Raw genomic sequence first — 20,478 nt, 5'->3', positions numbered from 1 at the left:
ACCTCAAACTTATTCAAATTCTACTACTTAAATCTTGTATATGATCACAGATCTTTTCCCACACTTTATCAAGTACTGAGGAAACAGATTAAAATCTCACTAGTAATACATTTAGCAACTCAATAACGCGGGAAAGGGATGCCAATATCCCACACAGTTGAAAATCCACATATACCTTTTGACTCCCCCAAAGATCTCTATCTGTCAAATAAATAAATAAAATCTTTTAAAAATTTTTTAAAAATAAATTTTGTTAAAAAGTTCATCATTCCGAGGAGTTGAAACTTTTAACCAATATAACCATTTTTTTTCCTAAAAATGTTTTTTCAGCATTTAAAGTCTATTTTGCCCATTGTCAATCCTGCAGACTTTCTTTTGGGTTTTTTTGTTTGTTTTTAGATTTTATTTATTTGAGAGAGAGACAGTGAAAGAGAGCATGAGAGAGGAGAAGCAAACTCCCCGTGGAGCTGGGAGCTGATGCAGGACTCGATCCTGGGACTCCAGGATCATGACCTGAGCTGAAGGCAGTTGCTTAACCAACTGAGCCACCCAGCTGCCCCTTTCTTTTGGTTTTTTTTATCTAAAGTCTATTTTGCCCAATGTCAATACTGCAGGCTTTCTTCTGGCTTTTAATCATCCATTTATCGTTCTCTATTCTTTTACTTTTAACGTCTCTGTATCTTTATGTTTCAGACATGTCTTTTATAAACAGCAAAGAGCTGAATTCATTTTTCATCCAGTGTAAAAATCTTTGGTTCCTTCAGATTATAATTACTGATAACATTCGTTATTTATTTCTATATCTTGTTTTGTACTTGCTATTTGTCTTATTCTGTTTCTTTTCTCAGCTTTTTTGACTTCAAGATTTATTTTTCTCATTTCAATTTTCCCCATTAGGTAGAAAGTTGTTCCGTCATTTTTAGTGGTTGCTTCAGAAATTTTAACATACACACTTCACTAACCAAAATCTACATTTAACCAGTATCTTTGACTTCCTCCCAAACTATGCAGGAAATTTATAAGATATTAACTCTATTTACTTCTCCAACTTTTACCATTTTTTAAAAATTTTTATTTAATTATTTGACAGAGAGAAAGAGAACACAAGCAGGCAAAATGGTCGAGGGAGAAGCAGGCTTCTCGCCGACCAGGCAGCCCGATGTGGGGCTAGATCCCAGGATTCCGGAATCAGGACAATGACTGAGCCACCCAGGCACCCTCATTTGTTTTATCTAGTTCCCACTAAAGACATTATTATTTTATCTAATCAGTATGTGCTTTAACTTATAAATTTTTCCCTTTTTTTTTTTTTGTTCATCCTTACTTTCTGCTTCTGAGGCCATCCATCTGGAAATAATTTACCTCTGCCTGAAATGTACCCTTTTAGTGGTAATCTGCAGAGCAAAATCTAGGTTTTTGCGAAGTCTGCGAAGTCTCCACTCTCATTTTTTAAAGATATTTTTAATGGAAATAAAAGTCTAAACTGACAGTTAATTTCTGTCAGTACAAGAAAGATAATATTTTATTCTCTTCTATCTTCTGTTGTTGCGTTATCAGGATAATTTATTATGTCTTTTTTTTAATAATTTATCTGAGAGAGAAAGAGCGAGCACGCATAAGGAGGGTGAGCAGCAGAGGAAAAGGGAGAAGCGGGTTTCCCGCTGAGCAGAGAGCCCAGTATGGGGCTCCCATCCCAGGACCCTGGGATCATGACGTGAGCTGAAGGCATATGTTCAAGGGACGGAGCCACCCAGGTGCCCCTCATCATGTCTCTAAAGATAAACTGCCTCTCCCTTCTGACCTTGCTTACGAGCTTCTCTATTTTTTGTGTTCTATCATTTAATTATATTTTATCTATGTGTGGAAGTTTTTTTACTCATGATCGGGATTCATGTGACCTCATGAATTATGGGCAGTTGTGTTTTTTCTTGGTCTTTGAAAAGTCCTGGGCATTATCTTTTAAATGTTGCCTCCTCTCATATTCTCTCTTCTCTTTCTGAAACTATTAACTTATGTGGGCTCTGAATTCTCCAACTTCCATATTAACCTTTCTTTCGGGTTTTTCGTCATTTGCTTCTCTGTGTTGCCACTGGAAACTTTCTTCGGATGGATCATTCCGTTAACTATTTTCCCTATTTGGCTTGGATTAATCTGTTGTTAAACCCATTCACTGAGTTCTGATTTTCAGTGATTTTTTTTTTTCAAGCTCTATATGGTTTTCAAATAGGTTGGTTCATCTTTACAGTTTCTTATTTTTCAGCTCACATCTTGTTTTCAATCTTTTTTTTTTTTTTTTTTACTATGAAATGCTTATTTTTGTTCAAATTGTACTGATGAGGTTTCTCTGATGTCTAGGACAAAAATAGATTCCTCCAAAAGAAGGGTGGAAATTGGCTTTTGCACAGTTCCAGGGACACTTGCAATGTACGATTTTTTTTATTTTATTTTTTTTTAAGAAGGCTCCATGCCCAACATGGGGCTTGAATTCACAGCCCTGAGAGTAAGAGTCTCGCGCTCTACCGACTGAGCCAGCCAGCAGGCCTGGAGGAACTACTTTTCTTTTTTTATTTTTTAAAGATTATTTATTTATTTATTTATTTGACAGAGAGGGAGACAAAGGGGGGTGGATGACAAGCAGGGGGAGTGGGAGAGGGAGAAGCAGGCTCCCCACTGAGTAGGGAGCCCAATGCGGGGCTTGATCCCAGGACCCTGGGAACATGACCTGAGCCGAAGACAGATGCTTAACGACTGAGCCATCCAGGTGCCCTAGGAACTACTTTAAATCAAATTTTCATCTTGAGGTTTTTCTGACCATCTAGTTATTATAATTCTACATACACATCTGTATTGGAGCTAGTTTAGGTTCACAAATTCTTGGGACCAAATAGCAAGCATTTGTTCAGAACCACAGTTTTTTTTTTGTTTTTTTTGTTGTTGTTGTTGTTGTTTTTAAAGATTTTACTTATTTATTTGACAGAGAGAGATCACAAGTAGGCAGAGAGACAGGCAGAGAGAGAGGAGGAAGCAGGCTCTCTGCTGAGCAGAGAGCCCGATATGGGGCTCAATCCCAGGACCCTGAGATCATGACCCAAGCCGAAGACAGAGGCTTACCCACGGAGCCACCCAGGCACCCCAGAACCACAGTTTTTGAAAGGTGATTTTTCTTACAGTCTTAAACAGTTTTTAGGAGAGAGGAGTTTTGATTTTTCATTCTAATTCACCTTTATATTGAGCGAGAAGCCTTCTGAAGTCCCAGCTTTATAACCAAAGGGTCCCACTCAGATGTCTTACCTAGTCTCTTATCCCTTTTGTCCTCAAGACCATGAAAAAAAGAAGTACAAGTTAAACTGGTTTGGCAAATGCCCTCAAGGAAAAAGTCATTGCAACAGATCCCTTCTCACTTAGCTTTTGACCTGAATATTCATTACTTTCACACTGGTTCATTGCATTTAATATTCTATTGTATCGGGGCGCCTGGGTGGCTCAGTGGGTTAAAGCACCTGAGTGGATCAGTGGGTTAAAGCCTCTGCTTTCAGCTCAGGTCATGATCCCGGGGTCCTGGGATCGAGCCCCGCATCGGGCTCTCTGCTCCACGGGGAGCCTGCTTCCTCCTCTCTCTCTGCCTACTTATGATCTCTGTCAGATAAATAAATCTTTTAAAAAAAATATTACATTGTATCCAGCATCTTTAAATTATTTCAGCCAGAGTGCTGGTAAACTATATTGCTAGAAACAGAACTCAACCCTGGGAATTCACATTTAAAGCCACAGAGCCTTGGAGTCTGACAGCCAAATCAGGACGATCTAGCCCAAAAAAGAACAGTTCAGTGCCTGTCACTTTGTAATAACTGCTGGTATTTTAACACTTCCTATGTGCCAGATAGTGTGGTAAGTATTTGTATTATCTCATTTAATCCTTACAATAATCCTAAGGGCCCATTTTACAGAACCCCAGAAATATTAAGTAATTACCTAAGGTCCACAGTTATCCAAGTGACAACACTGGGATTTTAAACTCAGAAAAGTCTAACTCCAAAGAGCACACTTTTCCCCAAAGATTGCACCCTCTTAAGATCCATGCAATTTTGCTTCTCAATAAATAACGTAAGAGAGGGAAAGACAGAAAGAGGGATAGCACGCACCACTAGGTACCACAGAGTTACTAACGAAATGCAGGCTTTCCTAGTTTCAATCCTCTCTACTTCCCTATGCTCAGGTCAGAGTTGGCAAATTTCCATCATTTTTTTTTTAAGATCTTATATATTTATTTGACAGAGAGACAGTGAACACAGCAGAGGGAGCAGCAGGCAGAGAGAGGGAGAAGCAAGCTCCCCCCTCAACAGAGAGCCCAACTCAGGGCTCAATTCCAGAACCCTGGGATCATGACCTGAGCCAAAGGCAGACACTTAATGACTGAGCTACCAGGGCATCCCAAGATCAGAAATTAAAAGAAGGAAATATAAAAAGTCCTCAAAGCAATATTACAAAAGGAAATAAGATATTAAACCTGAGTTGGTCATAAGAACCATCAAGCTCAAGAGATCATAAAAAAAATCTAGTCAAATATTTTTAAGTTGTGGAAAATCAGCTTTGTTTCTCATGAGCTGAAATATTAATTCTTAAGAAGCTCTGGTGTGGTGGGGAGGTGGCTCAGTCGGTTAAGCACCAGGACTCTTGATTTAGGCTCAAGTCGATCTCAGGGTCATGGGCACAAATACCAATGACCGAACCTGCACTCAGGTGAGGGAGGGGGTCTGCTTGGGATTTTCTCCTTCTCCCTCTGTTCCTCCTCTACTCATGTACATGCATGTGCACATGCTCGCTCTCTCTCTCTCTCTAAAATAAATAAATCTGGGACACCTGGGTGGCTCAGTCAGTTAAGCTGCTGCCTTTAGCTCAGGTCATGATTCCAGGGTCCTGGGATGGAGTCCCATATCGGGCTCCTTGCTCGGCAGGGAGTCTGCTTCTCTCTGCGACTCTGCCTGCTTGTGCGCTTTCTCTCTCTCTCTCTCTCTGACAAATAAATAAATAAAATCTTAAAAAAAAAAAAAAGGTCAATATTAATAAATAAATAATTTTTTTAAAAAATTTTATTTTTTTATTTATTTTCTTTTAGAGAGAGAGTGTGCACAAGCAGGCAGGGAGAGAGAGAGAATCCCCATGACCCCGAGATCACAACCAAAACTAAAATCAAGAGTCAGTCACTCAACGAGTGAGCCACGCAGGCACTGGAGTAAATAAATATTTTAAAAATAAAAATGGTAGCTCTGGAAAAAATAGGAAGCTAGTGAATTTACGACAAGTTAAATCTATCCACTGAACTTCACATTCACTGATCTCTTCAAGCTTGCAAGTTCTTCATTCTTTTTAAATCTAACTAATAACCAACTTGTCTGAAGTTGTCATCCGAAGAAAGGCGTTATAGAAAACATTAATGAGAAACATTGGGAAATAAAACTAAACAGTATTATAAAATTCCTCAAATGAAATTTATCATGTGGATTATGGTGGGTTTTTTTCTTAAACCACTATAAAAAAGATTAAAGATATTGTAACTAACTCCTGGTTGTTTGTCACTGGCCTATATGTTTTCAGTTGTTATATTCTCTTGAATAGCTTCCTCCCCTTGGAGTAGCTACTATGTTCACTTTAAAATCACGGGAACTGGAGTGGGGATACAATATCCTAGTGGCTGGGTCTTGTTCACAGCTGCCCTCAGAATCTTCCATTATCCCATGAGAATCTCATCTCCATTCAAGGAAGAGAAGGATCTCCTGAGTATCCAAGCAAACAGCATCAGAATCCACTGAAGTCTGAATGTCCAACATTTCATCTTCTCCTTCAGTAATGCTAGGAGATAAGAACCTATGCCCCCAAAAAGAATTCAAATTAGCTTCGATCCCAAAGACTAGAACCAGGGCCAGAGCCAACAATGTTCATACCATTCTGCCAACATGTATGCCAGGAGGTGCTTTCAGGTATCAAGGAATAACTCTTGGGTCACTTGGGTGGCTCAGTTGTTTAAGCATCTGCCTTCAGCTCAGGTCATGATTCCAGAGTCTTGGGATGGGGTCTCACATCAGGCTCCTTGCTCAGAGGCCTGCTTCTCCCTTTCTCTCTTCTCCTCCCCCTGCTGTGCTCTCACTCTCTCTGACAAATAAATAAAATCTTTAAAAAAAGGAAAAAAAGAATAACTCTCCTAGTCCTAGGGAGATAAGGGAAATGTTGAGATTTGAAAGTAAGGTGTGAAACGCTACTAAATGCACATTATCTAAGAAAGTTAAGTGTGTTGGCCCTGTTCTACCAGGCAGTGATTAAAAAAACTATTCGTTTCTTTTTCAAAGTTTGATCTTTCGACCTCGACTGGAAAAAAATGAAGTGACACTTTTTGCTGTGACACTCTGCTCACCCAGAAGTAAGAGAAAAGCAAGTTTCATCTATACCAAGATGCTAATTTTTACCTATCAGATTAGCAAATTCAACAGTTTGGTGACAAACTGTGTTGATAAGAGTGTGGAGATACTGTTACTGTAATACATTTCTGATAGGAGTAAAAAACACAAATTCTATGGAGGCCAATTTGGCAATATTTATCAAAATTATAAGTGTACATACTTTTACCCTAGCAATTCTACTTCCAAGTAGAATTATACTAAGCTGTACTTAGACAGGTGTAATATGGTATATATTTAAGGTTAATCATTGTAACACTGTTTTCAAAATATCAGAAGCAACCTTACTGACCATTAATCTGGATTAAAGTTCAGTACATCCAGAGGCCCCTGGCTGGTTCAGACCATACAGCATGTGATTTTCTACCTCAAGGTTGTGAGTTCAAGCCCCATGCTGGGTATAGAGATTACTTAAAAATAAAATATTAAAGGGGTGCCTGGGTGGCTCAGTTGGTTAAGCAACTGCCTTTAGCTCAGGTCATGATCCCGGACTCCTGAGATCGAGTCCCTCCTTGGGCACCCAGCTCCACGGGGAGTCTGCTTCTCCCTCTGACCTACTCCCCTCTCATGCTCTCTCTCACTGTCTCTCTCACAAATAAATAATAAATAAAATCTTTTAAAAAGATAATAAAATATTTTTTTTTTAATTTCAGCACACATATTTGGTGGAAAATATGCAGCCATTAAAAAAATTAAAGAAACTAGAAGATCCAACACAATATTGAAAAAGAACGAATTTGGAAGACTGACACTATTCAACTTCAAGACATACTCTAAAGCTACAACAATTAAAAAAACCGCCTGATATTGGCAAAATAAATATATAAATAGATAGATCAATTAAAGAGAACAGACAGTGCAGCAATAGACCCACATAAATAGAATCACCTGATTGGGGCACCTGGCTGGCTCAGTCAGTAGAACATGTGACTCTTGACCTTGGGGTCATGCATTCAAGCCCCACGTTGGGTATAAAGCTCACCAAAGGAAAAAAAAATAGAATCAAATGATTTTTTACAAAGAACAAAGATAATGCCACAGAGCAAAACCGGTCTTTTCAACAAATGGTGCTGGAACAACTGGACATCCACAACCCAAAAAAATGAACCCAGACACAGACCTTAAATCCTTCACAAACATTAACCCAAAATGAATCACAGATCTAAATGCAAAATCCAAAACTATAAACTCCTAGAAGATAACACAGGAGAAAACTCAGATAACCTTAAGTGTGGCAATGACATTTTCGATACAACACCAAAAGCACTGACCATGAAAGAATGAATTGATAAGCTGGACTTCATTAAAATTAAAAACTTCCGCTTTGTGAGACACGTTAATAAGAAAATGAGAAGACAGGCCACAAGACTGGGAGAAAATATTTGTAAAAGGCACAACTGAAAAAGGATTGCTATCCATAATACACGAAAAACTCAAAACACAACAAGAAAATACTCCAGTTAAAAATGGGCCAAAGAGGGACGCCTGGGTGGCTCAGTTGGTTGAGCAGCTGCCTTCGGCTCAGGTCATGATCCTGGAGTCCTGGGATTGAGTCCCACATCAGGCTCCTTGCTCCGCAGGGAGCCTGCTTCTCCCTCTGACTCTGCTTGCCACTCTGTCTGCCTGTGCTCGCTCTCACTCTCTGACAAATAAATAAATAAAATATTAAAAAAAAAAAAATGGGCCAAAGATCTTAACAGGCCCCAGCAAAGATGATATACAGATGGCAAATAGGCATATGAAAAGATGATCCCCATATGTCATCCAGGAAATGAAAATTAAAATGATGAGGTACCACCAAATAACTATTAAAGGGGTCAAAATCCAGAACACTGACAGCACCAAATGCTGGCAAGGATGTGGAACACAGGTGCCTGATTGGCTCAGCTGGTTAAGCATCTGCCTTTGGCTCAGGTCATGAACCCAGAGTCCTGGGATGGAGTCCGCCATCTGCATCTAGCTCCTTGCTCAGCGGGGAGTCTGCTCCTCCCTCTACCTGCAGCTCCCACCTGCTTGTGTGTGTGCACACGCACTCTCTCTCTCTCTGAAAAATAAAATCTTAAAAAAAAAAACTTATGTTCACAGTATTTGTATGTATTCATAAATGTCAGCTGTATTCATAACTGCCAAAACCTGGAAGCAACCAAGATGTCCTTCAGCAGGTAAATGCATAAATAAACTGTGGTACATTCAGACAATGCACTATTATTTGGTGTTAACATGAAATGAGCTGTCAAGCTGTGAAAAAATGTGGAGGAACCTTAAATGCGTATTACTGAGTAAAAATGTCAATCTGAAAGGCTACATTTTTATAAGATTTCAACCATATGACATTCTGAAAAAGATAAAACAGTGAAAAAAATCAGGTCAGTGGTTGCCAGAAGTGGAAGAGATGAATAGGCAGAGCACAGGGTTTTTACAATAATAAAATATTCTGTATAAAACCATAATGATGGGTACATGTCATTATACCTTTGTCCAAACCCCTAAGATTTACAACACCAAGAGTGAATTGTAAGGTAAACCATGAACTTTAGGTGATAATGATGTGTCAATATAGGTTCATCAGTTGTAACAAATGTACCACTCTGGTGGGGAATGCTGATAATGGGGGAGGGAGTGCCCATGTGGGGTCAGGGAGTACGTGAGAAATCTCTGTACCTTCCCCTCGATTTTGCTATGAACTAAAAACTGCTCTAAAGAATTTTTTTTTTTTTTTTAAAGAATTAAAAGGGGCGCCTGGGTGGATCAGTCAGTTAAGCAGTTGCCTTCAGCTCAGGTCATGATCCCAAGGTCCTGGGGTCGAGCCCCGCTTTGGACTCCCTGCTCAGTGGAGAGTCTGCTTCTCCCTCTCCCTCTGCCTGCTGTTCTGCCTACTTGTGTTCTCTCTGTCAAATAAATAAATAAAATCTTTTTAAAAATAAAGAATTAAGAAGATCTATAGGCTGATATAGAATGATAAACTACATTGTTAGAAGAAAAAATGCAAAATTATGTGACTAGTGCACTACTATTTTTTAAAAGGAGAGAAAAAAAGCATCCATATATATTTGCATATAGAGTAGTTCCCTCCTTAGCCACACAAAAGACGTTCCAAGACCCCCAGTGGATACCTGAAATGGTGAATATACCTACTATGAGCTCTATACCTACAATGTTTTTTCTCCAATATGTACCTATGATAAAGCTTAATATATAAATTAAGCACAGTAAGAGACTAACAATAAAGTGTAACAATTATGAGAATATACTGTAATGAAAGTTATATATGTAAGACATGTGGTCTCTCTCTGAAAATATCTTGTATCTTGTATCTGTACTCACCTTCTTGTGGTGATGTGAGAAGACAAATGCCTACGTGAGGAGATGAAGAGAGGTGAGTGACGGACGTGACGGAGCCTTGAGCTGTGACTCACCTCTGACCAACAGCAGAATCTCCTGTTTCCAGATACTGAAGCTGCGGACACCGCAGACAAGAGGGACAACTCTATGTTTTATATATATATAATTACACATATGTGTCATTTTGAAAAAAATATATATACAAGAAATGAGTAATACTGTTGGCCTATTAGAGAATCAGCTGGATGGCTGAGGGACAGAAATGAGAGAATTTTCGCCAAATACCCTTTTAAGTTTTTTAAATTGTTAAGCATAAAAACATATGACCTGCTCAGTCTAACAAATAAAAAGTAACATAGCAAAGACAATTTGGGAGGAAAGGGGAGCACCTGGGTGGCCCAGTTGGTTGAGTAGCCAACTCTTAATTTCAGCTCGGATCATGATCTCAGGGTCATGAGATCAAGGGTCTCTGGGCTCAGCGGGGAATCTGCTTGAGATTCTCTCGCTCTGCCCCCCCCACTTTCCCTCTCTAATATAAATAAATAGATAAAAATCTTCATAAAGAAAAAAGAAGAATTTTGTGGGGGGTGCCTGGATGGCTTAGTCTGTTGGGTGTCTGAGTCTTGATCTCAGTTCAGGTCTTGATCTTGGGGTGGTGAGTTCAAGCCCTGTGCTACGCTCGAGGGCTGGGTGTGGTGCCTACTAAAAAAAAAAAAGAAAAAAGGAAAAAGAAAAATTGTTAACTTTTTTTTATTTTTTAAAGATTTTATTTATTTATTTGACAGAGAGAGACAGAGGGAGAAGGAATAAAAGCAGGGGGAGTAGAAGAGGGAGAAGCAGGCTTCTCACCAAGTGGGAGCCTGATGTGGGGCTCGATTCCAGGACCCTGGGATCATGACCTGAGCCAAAGGCAGATGCCACCAGGTGCCCCGAAAAATAGTTATCTTTAAAAAAAAAAAAAAAAGAAAGGGAAGAATTTTGTAAGCAGATATATAATTTTTTACTTCCCCAAATTTGAGAGGAGAAATTTAAGAATGTTTCGAGAACGGCTCGACTTGAGTTTTTGCTTTTGACTAAAACTTGGACACTAAACAGTAGTTTTCACATTTCTCTTTTGACAAGTGAAAAAGAAGTTTGTACACAGTTTGTGTTCACTCTCTTCCAAGACTGTATTTTAATGACTTACCCAGTAAACAGAAAAATACTTCCAATTTACAACCATTTAAAACAAACAAAAAAAAAGCTATGGTTCAGAATAAAACATTTGTACACAAGTTTGTTTTGTTTTGTTTTGTTTTTTTCAATTGGAGAAGAAAAGATTTCTCTGGCATTCACCTTTGGACACTACTCAGGAAAAGAAAAAAATAATAACAATCAAACTGAAGGGATTCCTCTATGAGAGAAAATAATGGGGTAAGGGGTGGAGGGTACTTTCCAGCTTTTGCTCCATAAACACAATGCCAGCAGAAAATAGGTTTAGTTGCTCAGGAATGGGACAACTTTGATTCCCACTGGCCCACTGAATCTGGCTGCAGCCAATAGGTGATGTTTTATGAGAGGGAAGAAAACTTCAGAAAGAAAGAAATATAAAAGTGAAAGAAAAAAAAAATTCCTCAGCCCTGTTAATGAAATCCAAAAGAGCTTAAGGAAAACTACTTTGAAAAATTACTAAATGCGGGTGCCTGGGTGGCTCAGTCATTAAGCATCTGCCTTCGGCTCAGGTCATGGTCTCAGGGTCCTGGATGGAGCCCCACATGGGCTTCCTGATGTGTGGGAAGCCTGCTTCTCCCTCTCCTGCTCCCCCAGCTTGTGTTCCCTCTCGCACTGTGTCTCTCTCTCTCCGTCAAATAAATAAATAAAATATTTTTTTAAAAAAAACTCGGGAGCCTGCATGGCTCAGTTGGTAAGCATCTGCCTTCAGCTCAGGTCATGATCTGGGGGTCCTGGGATGCAGCCCTGCATTGGGCTCCCTGCTCAGCAGGAAGCCTGCTTCTCCCTCTCCCACAACCCCTACTTGTATTTCCTCTCGCTGTCTTTCTCTGTCAAATAAAATAAAATCTTTAAAAAAAAATACTAAATGTAAACTTCGATGAGATTTAAAAAGATAGTAAGAAAGAATACAAATCAAAACCACAAGGTATCACATCACACCTGTCAGAATGGCTAAAATCAAAAACATAAGAAATGACAAGCGTTGGCAAGGATGTAGAGAAAAAGAAACTCTTGTATGCTGTTGGTGGGAATGCAACCAGTGCAGCCAATGAAGAAAACAGTATGGAGATTCCTCAAAAAATTACAAACAGAATTACCATATGATCCAGTACTTCCACTACTGGGTATTTACACAAAGAATACAAAAACACAGGGACGCCTGAGTGGCTCAGTGAGTTAAAGCCTCTGCCTTCGGCTCAGGTCATGATCCCAGGGTCCTGGGATGGAGCCCCGCATCGGGCTCTCTGCTCAGCGGGGAGCCTGCTTCCTCCTCTCTTTCCGCCTGCCTCTCTGCCTGCTTATGATCTCTCTCTGCCAAATAAATAAATAAAATCTTAAAAAAAAAAATACAAAAACACAAATTTTATAAAATATACACGCACCGCTATGTTTATTGCAGCATTATTCACAACAGCCAAATTATAGAAACAACCCATAAAGAAGATGTGGTATCTATATACACAATGGAATATTACTCTCGCATAAAAAAAGAACGAATCTTGCTATTTGCACCAACATGGATGGATCTAGGGCATAATGCTAAGTGAAAAAAGTCAAAGAAACACAAATACCATATGATTTCACTCATATGTAGAACTTAAGAAACAAAGCAAACAACAAAGAAAAGGAAAAAAGACAAACTAAAAAGCAGACTCTTAAGTAAAGAGAATAAACTAGTGGTTACCAGAAGGGAGGTAGGTGGGGGGATAAGTGAACTAGATGAAGGCGATTTAGAGTACGCTTATCAGGATGAGAACTGAGTAATGTGCAGAATTGTTGAATGACTACATTATACATCTGAAATTAATATAACACTATATGCTAATTATACTGGAATTTAAAAAAAAAAAAAAAAAGATAGTAAGAAAGTTGTTTTTCTTTAAAATTTCATCCCAGTCTCCTACTTCTACAACTTAGGAGTCAAGATGTGATTATTTATTTCTTTATTATTGAAACCCAAATGTCCTTTTTTTTTTTTTTTTTTTTTTACTTTTAGTTAAGAATAAGTCTCAAAATTCAAAAGGCACAAAAGGGTATACAATAATAGTTTGCCTCATATATGTCTCCCAGCAACCAACATTATTAGTTTCTTGTATATTCTTCCAGAGATATTCTATATGCATACAAGGAAACCCTCCTGCACCTCTTTTTTCCTCAGCCTTTTTTTTCCTATTCTTTTACACAAATGGTTGTATGGAACCAACTCTTGTGTCTCTGTCAAATAAATAAAAGAAAATCTTTAAAAAAAAAATCAAGGGATCTTTACATAATTTTAACTCCTTATATGAACACATACTACTCTTTTCTATAAAGAAATCTCTTTTAAAAAGATAAGTTTCGGGACGCCTGGGTGGCTCAGTTAGTTAAGCTGCTGCCTTCACCCAGGTCATGATCCCAGGGTCCTGGGATCAAGTCCCGCATTGCGCTCCTTGCTTGGCAGGGAGCCTGCTTCTCTCTCTGCCTCTGCCTGCCACTCTGCCTGCTTGTGAGCTCTCGCTCTCTCGCTCTCTCTCTCTCTCTGACAAATAAATAAATAACATCTTTAAAAAATAAAAAAAGTAAAAAGGTAAGTTTCTTTTCAATATCTCCCATATCACTCAAAGTTAAGAAAAAGTTGTTAGGAAGAAAAAAAAAAAAAGCCTGCATGGCTCACTACGTTCAGCATCTGCCTGGGGCTCAGGTCCTAATCTGGATCAAGCCCCACCTTGGAATCCCTGCTCCGCAGGGAGCCTGCTTCTCCCCCTGCTTGTGCTCCCTCTCAAATAAATAAATAGAATTTTTTTTTAAAAAATGGTCTAGAGAACAAAATTGCATACAATTAAATGACAAAACAACTCACTGAATTTCTGGTCCAGTATTCTGATTCCTGAAAAAAAAACTGCATAGATCTTCAAAGTTCCCACCAAGGGTAGTTTTGCAGAGGTAACATTAACACCCCATGGAGACCTTTCCACTGTCCAGTCCAGAGGCACCTTCAATGAAACTGAAGAGGGAGGGAAAAAGGAAGTAGGAAGCTAAATTTGAATGTTTGGTTCTCGTGGATTAGCAACAAGGAAGTGAAGGGAGCTGAAAAGAAACCAGGATTGCCTCAGATCAGTTAATAAGTAACCTACATATGCCAGCACTAAACTAGATCCTTCTGCCTTTCAGTGAGAATTGATTGTTCATTGGCACCTGAACGGCTGTACAAGGGCAGAAGTCTCTTGTGAAGCACAGAAGAACCAGCCACAGAGAAAAGAGACAGCAAATAGGGTAAGCCACAGTTACTCAAGAAGAGGGAAACCCAGAAAACCCTCCAGGGTCCTGTGTGGTACCTATAGCCAAGACTGATTTCCAAAGCAGAGTCCAACATCCATTTTCTGAAGCTTTCTCTTTCCCGCTTGTATCAATCATAGGGAGCAAAGAAGGCCCAGGATGAGGTGTGCTTTTACAGCACGGTTTGCCACTACTAACACTAGACCAGATGTCTGCTGGCAATGTTCAGGCTCAAGTCCCAACTCAGCTGTGTGAGTGTGGACATTCCTAAACTTCAGTTTCTGCATGGATAAACCAGCTCAAAAATATTACAAATCTAAAACCAGCCCAGTACAACCCAGTCTCAATCTCCCAACAATAAAGCAGAACTACCTTGGGAGCACCAAAACGCCAGCCTAAGTTCACAAATTTTTAGCAACTATCCAAGATAATTGTGATCTCTAATTTGGAAGACACCCTCTGGTTCATTCCAGCAGTAAGTCTCTCAATACTATTTCAAGAAAGCAGGTGGACAAAGGTTATATATGATAAAGACAATATCGAAGTCTTGGGATGCCAGAAAACACACATTAAAATCACAAAGGGTCCTTAGACCCACCACAATTTGACAACAATCCCAAAGTGATAAATAAGTGGGCCACTTTGATGTGGAAAAGCCTCTGCAGAAGGGAACCTAAACAGCACTCACTTCTAAACAAATAGCCAACACAGTTTATAAACAAAGCCTTGATGGTTTTTCTGGAACCAGGCCTGAATTTATAACCTTCTCAACTCCATACAGTGAATGCAGATTCTCCACTCACCAAAAAGCCGATGAGAAACATTTCTAGCTATCTGTACTTTGGATAAAATTGTGAGTCTGAAAAGAAAACCAACTCTGTATTTTTTTTTTTTAATTTAGTCTGTTTCCTGAGTGGCAATATGATATGATTGAACGGGTAGGCAGAAAGACCTCAGATTCCAAGTCAGTTCCATGCTGGTTTAGGTCAGGGGAAAAACCTCTGTGAGCCTCATCAGTGACGTGAGATAATTCCTGCCTCTTGATTACTGAGGGCTTTAAAGAGACAATAAATGTCTAGGCACATGGTTGGAACGTATTAATGTTCATTTTCTCCTTTACTTGCAGAACTCCTTAAGATACTTACTAAATAACCAGAAAAGCTGTTCCCCATTATGTTAAATCATAATGATGCCAAAATTTCTCAGGCCAAAATAGATAGTCAGTGAAAAAAGACTCTTTTGCATATATGCAAACCATGTGTTTGTAAGAGATACGCATGTATATAACCAAATATATAATCAGGAGGTGCCCACTCTCAATGTCACGCAATGAAATTGGATTAATCATATGACGTGGCTGTTGACCGTTTTATCTCTACAATTTTATCTCTACAACTAAAGTAATTTCAAGACTACAGCAAGGATTTCATAGGAGCGTGCCCTGGATTTCCCAGAACAGCGGGATCGTTAGAAATCAGAAATGTGGCTCCACAATTTTACGATGATGATGAGGCAAAGGTGCTTAACTTAGTGCATCCAAAATCCAGGACTGGGGAGAATGTTTTTAACTTTGCTATAAAAGTTCTCTCGGTTGTCCCCTCTGCACCCATCCTGTCCTCTTCTACTTTGAAGCACAGAAGACAAGAGACCGTGATGATAATAAGACAAAGCTGTGTAAACTTCTTCATGGGCTTCTTAAAACGCACTTCTAATTCAGCACACCCTACCACAGCAGTCCTCCATTTCTCCTAAAACAGAAACGGTCACGGGTGTCAAAGAGATGTGAGTGAGTGTCCACTGAACTGTGTCTAAATGATTTTCCTTGTGAGCACAGCCAGCCTGGAATAAGAACCTACGAGTGAGAAGAGAAAACATGCTTCCCAGGCCGAGGAGGCATTGTTCAAAGTAATGAGTTCTGCACCACTTGGGCCACACTTCACAGCTGAGTCTGATTTTCCTGAACAAAGACCAATAACCAAATGGGCATGCTCTTCAGCAAGATTCTCAGAGCTGATGATTGTTGTCAAACCCATGAGGTGGTGGAAACAAGAGGAGACTACCGCCTCCCTACCCTTCTGTGTTCTACAAAAGAGGAAGACTTTGTCAACCTTGGTCAGTATTATGCCAGGGGAAGTGACATAGCTCTAATGGATTTCAGTAGAGTCTAAACTCACTAAAAATGCCTAGAAGTATGGCATCTCGAAAGTTAAAAATTTGTAAATGCCCTACTGTATTCCTTTCATCCTTCTATCACAATTTTACATCTTTTTTTTTTTTTTTTCTCAGAGAAATAATAGTCATGATCCTTCAAGCGTGCAGACCAACACTATTCTTAGAAGGGAGCTGCAGGAGGTTTATGATGTCACGAAACATGGAGTCAGAACAAAGGACTACTCAATCACTCACCTTATCTTCACCTAAGAAATCTGAGAATTACAGGGTTTTTCTGTTCCTCCCAAACATGGTGCTGTACTCGTGAAGACAGCAAGTTTTAGGGCCCAGTCTGCACTACAAAAATGTGCAAAAAAAAAAAAAAAAACGTGCTCACAATGCTTCTTACTATATATAATTTTTATCCAAAAATACTCAAAAATGGTGTTCAGCATATTTTTTAAATCAAAGTGTAAGCATTTGTTTCTGAATCTAGATGTAGGATCGCTCAACACTAAATCAACTGTTCTCCTTAAGGGTTCTGTTGGTTCTGTTAAGTATCTACTCTGAAAACCTGAAACAGCATTAGAATGATTTCAGAATTCAACTCTGACTTTACTGAAGGCAGGACTCTGGAATGATTTATTATATAATATTATATATAGTTTTCAAAAAATGTTCATGGACTAAATGAATAAATAACGCAGGAAACATTTAATTAAGAGTTTTTCGAGTATATTAGATTATGGCACACTAACATAAAGCACCATTATAATATTCTATTTTTATAATTCTATCCTTCTAATTATTTAGAAGACTGATTCTAAAGTAAGTTTAATTGATACTGATGATGTGAGAAAATGTATCTCGAAGGCAGAAGCAAGGACTTTCACAGTTTTTATGCAGAATCTGGTGCAGCTATAAATTCTGGCTCTGCCCATCAACCTTCCCTCCCTTTGTCTCCTTCTCATAGCCTTTCCCCAGCCTTCCCCCAAGCACTCGCAATCTCATTATCCCGTGATCTGCTAAACTGCAGTTTACCTCCTGGAACCAGCAAAAACACATGTCACTGAGAATTAGGGAATTGGAGCCAGTTACAAACCGCCAAACAGGGTCACAAAGTATCTGAACCTGAAAATTGAGAGTTTTTCTATTTTTTTAATTATGAGAAAAGGGGGAAAACTCAATTGGACATTCTTAACACTTGCATCAGATGGACTATATCACATCTTAAGCACTTATAATGAATGGGATGGGAGAGGTAACTTTAACAGCATGTTATTTGCTAATCATCTGAGAAGTAATATTACGTTGACTTCATTTGCTGATGGTGGGAGGATATTGTCTGAAAACTTCTACCACTCACAAACATTTGCAGTTCTTGAAGGGAAATTGTTTAAAAGCAGGGGACACTGAGACAGTAGCCCTAGTACTTCATCTAAGGTATTTTTATGTCACACTTTATTCCAGAAAAAGTAACTCCATTTTAAACTTTGATTAGTTATGTCGATATTAACCAGTGTTTCTTTAATAGCAACTAGGCATATTAATCCTGCTGCCAAATACAGCCTTAAAAAAATAAGCAACAAAATGCAGCTCCTTCTACACAACCCTTAAGATGTGTACCCTTGCCAAATGCTAACCTGTGTGTAAACAAATGGGATTTCTTAAAAGGGGCAGAGCTGCTGAGACTCACAATTTGAAAAGGAAAATGACATGTTTAACAGGAGGCTTGAGAAATCTGACTGGTTCCCGTCAAGACTTCTTGAAACATTCCCTGCAGAAGATTAACCCCAGAAGTGACCAAAACTGAGGGGCAGCAGGAAAAAACAATCACCCCTTCTGGGAAAGCCTTTGTTTCTTTTCACTGGCATTTTACTTTGGTCCATTTTGGAGCTCTTTTCATAAACGTGCCAGAAGGAGGACACAGGTGCTTGGGTTTGCACTCATCCCACTCACCACTTGCATAAAGGGGGCACAAGTCTGTAACCTTACTGCTCGAGAGCAAGCACCTGATTTTTTTTTTTTAAATATCTCACCTCCAAGGGAATATATTTTATTCAGTGTTGGTAAGGTCTCAGTGACTGCCTCAATAAGCAACTTCTCACCATTTTCTTCCGTCTAAGATCAAAATGGTAATACGAAATAGCCGGGGGGGGGGGGGAGTCTTCTACTTCCATTTAGTAGGTTATTGTTTTAATGCTGAACTGCTAACGTAAAAATGAGATCATAAACTCATCCCGAGTTACAAACAACAAAGAAAAGGAGGAGAGAGGGGGCCCGCCGCGACGCTCAACAGGGGACTGGGCTTAAGGGCGAGCCGGGTGGCATCTCGGACTCGCGGCGCCGTCGCCATGGGAACCCCGCGCAGGCGCAGAGAGCGACGCCGCGAGGCCGGGACCTGCCCCCACTGCCCCGCTCGGCGTCGCTCCGGTGCTCTCGTTTATTCCAGGAAAGGGTAATGGAGTAAATCCTCCTGGCGCTGAGCGTACCCGGTCTTCTGAACCGAGAGGGTCCTGAGTCAGTGAGTGCAGGCAGAGGCGTGAGACTCCCCAAGTGTAATAGACACCGCATTCCCCTTGCTGGGAAACGCGGACCTGCTCTCTCGGAGCCGTCGGGAGGTGAGAGCCGGGTTCCTGGGAGCGCGCGTGTGGGTGAAGCATCCTACAGCAAAGCTTCACCCTCCAACGGGCAAACCCCAATCATCAACACGGGTGACTCGAGAAGTAAATTCTGGCGCGGGCACACGCATACCCACATCTTCTGAATTAAGAGACAGCCCCCCACACGCACACACACGACCCGCGGTGGACCACATCTCCGCGCAGGGGATTTGGAGGATCCCCACGCACAACAATACTCACACGGTGGACAGCGTGTCCCGGCCGGGACTGGAGAGAGGACCTCGGGCCACCTGCTCTCTGGCACACCTGGTCTGGTCCACCAGCCCTCTTTCTCGTTCCGCCCGGTCCCCCTCAAAGCACTGACCTGCTCAACTTTGAGTGTTCAGCAGTTGACGGATTCCTGGGAGTCCTTGGCACAGGAGCAACCTCCGAAGTGCTGGGGTGATGAGTTGCGGGCCCTTGTGACTCCCAAGTCGAAAACCCTGTCGAGGGACGGAAAAGCCCCCTAGAAGCGCACTTCTCGCCACAGCCAGCAGAAGCCCCCAAGACGCGCAGGCTAGAGCGGGGCGCCGCCGCCACAACCTGCTTTCTCATTCAAATTCTGACGCTCACACTGGAGCCCCCTCCCTCCCAGCCCCGCAGCTCCCGAGGAAATCAGGAACTGGAGCAGGATAGAGTGGACTGGAGCTCCCACCGCCTCCAAGGGCCCCAGCCCGCCAGGGGTAGGGGGCTGAAGGCTGGACCTGGACCCCTGGGTCCACGCGCCCTTGCGAGGCTCTCTGGCAAGCAAAAGCCAGAAGTTCTAAGAATAAAGTCTTCCTTTCTCCCGCGTAGCTTTCAAAGATTCCCAAACCCAGGGACACCTCCTAGATACTCAGTTTTAGGCAGAGCTCTCAAGAGCTTCAGTGTTTGTAGGATAAAGGAGTTTGGAGAAACAAAGTTGGAAGTGAGAGAGCAGAGAATGGGAACCGTTTGCAGCTTGCACTAAAGTTAAAAAAAAAAAAAAAAAAAAACCTTAATGAAAATCGCGAACCGTCCATCTTAGGGTCACCTTACCATTCTAAGAAACTAGCACTTACTATGCCTTATAACCAAGGAGATCTGCCTTAAGTAAATTGCAGCTTAGACTGAGAAAGAGGGGAGTGTAGGTAACACTCTTATTCCCCGCCCCCCCGCCACCGTCTCTTCTTCCAGATGCTTCTCCTACATGTTAACGGGTCAATTATTCAATCAAATTAATTTAACGGCTGGCAGACTCCAGCACCGAACCTGCTGTAAGAGCACAGCCACGGGGGAGGAAAGCCTGCACACAGTAGGCACTCAAATAGCGAGGAAACGAGGAAATCTACTGCGCGCACAGACTTGGTGACTGACCAGGTTGGTGCGGCTGCTGGAAGGCTGACAACCGCTGGCCTCGGCAGCCACCCTGTGATCCAGTTTCA

At 40.8% G+C, this 20,478-nt stretch overlaps 1 protein-coding gene across 8 annotated transcripts in view; it reads right to left on the bottom strand.

Moving 5' to 3' along the window:
• PLCH1 (phospholipase C eta 1) overlaps positions 1 to 19,652 on the bottom strand; it is a 223,850-nt gene extending 204,198 nt beyond the window's left edge. For 4 of the 8 annotated variants that reach the window (XM_032344180.1, XM_032344203.1, XM_032344213.1 and 1 more), the window contains exon 1: positions 19,401 to 19,652. The gene's annotated coding sequence lies outside the window, so the exon portion shown is untranslated. Of the gene's footprint in view, positions 1 to 16,667; positions 16,770 to 19,400 lie in introns of all 8 variants that reach the window. The other 4 variants (XM_032344234.1, XM_032344243.1, XM_032344188.1 and 1 more) reach the window with 3 other exon arrangements.
• Positions 19,653 to 20,478: the final 826 nt, after the last annotated feature.

This window comes from Mustela erminea, chromosome 1, assembly GCF_009829155.1.
Source record: "Mustela erminea isolate mMusErm1 chromosome 1, mMusErm1.Pri, whole genome shotgun sequence".
Taxonomy (NCBI): Eukaryota; Metazoa; Chordata; class Mammalia; order Carnivora; family Mustelidae; genus Mustela; species Mustela erminea.
The sequence above is the reverse complement of the archived record's forward strand: the minus strand, read 5'-3'. Positions and strand labels throughout refer to the sequence as shown.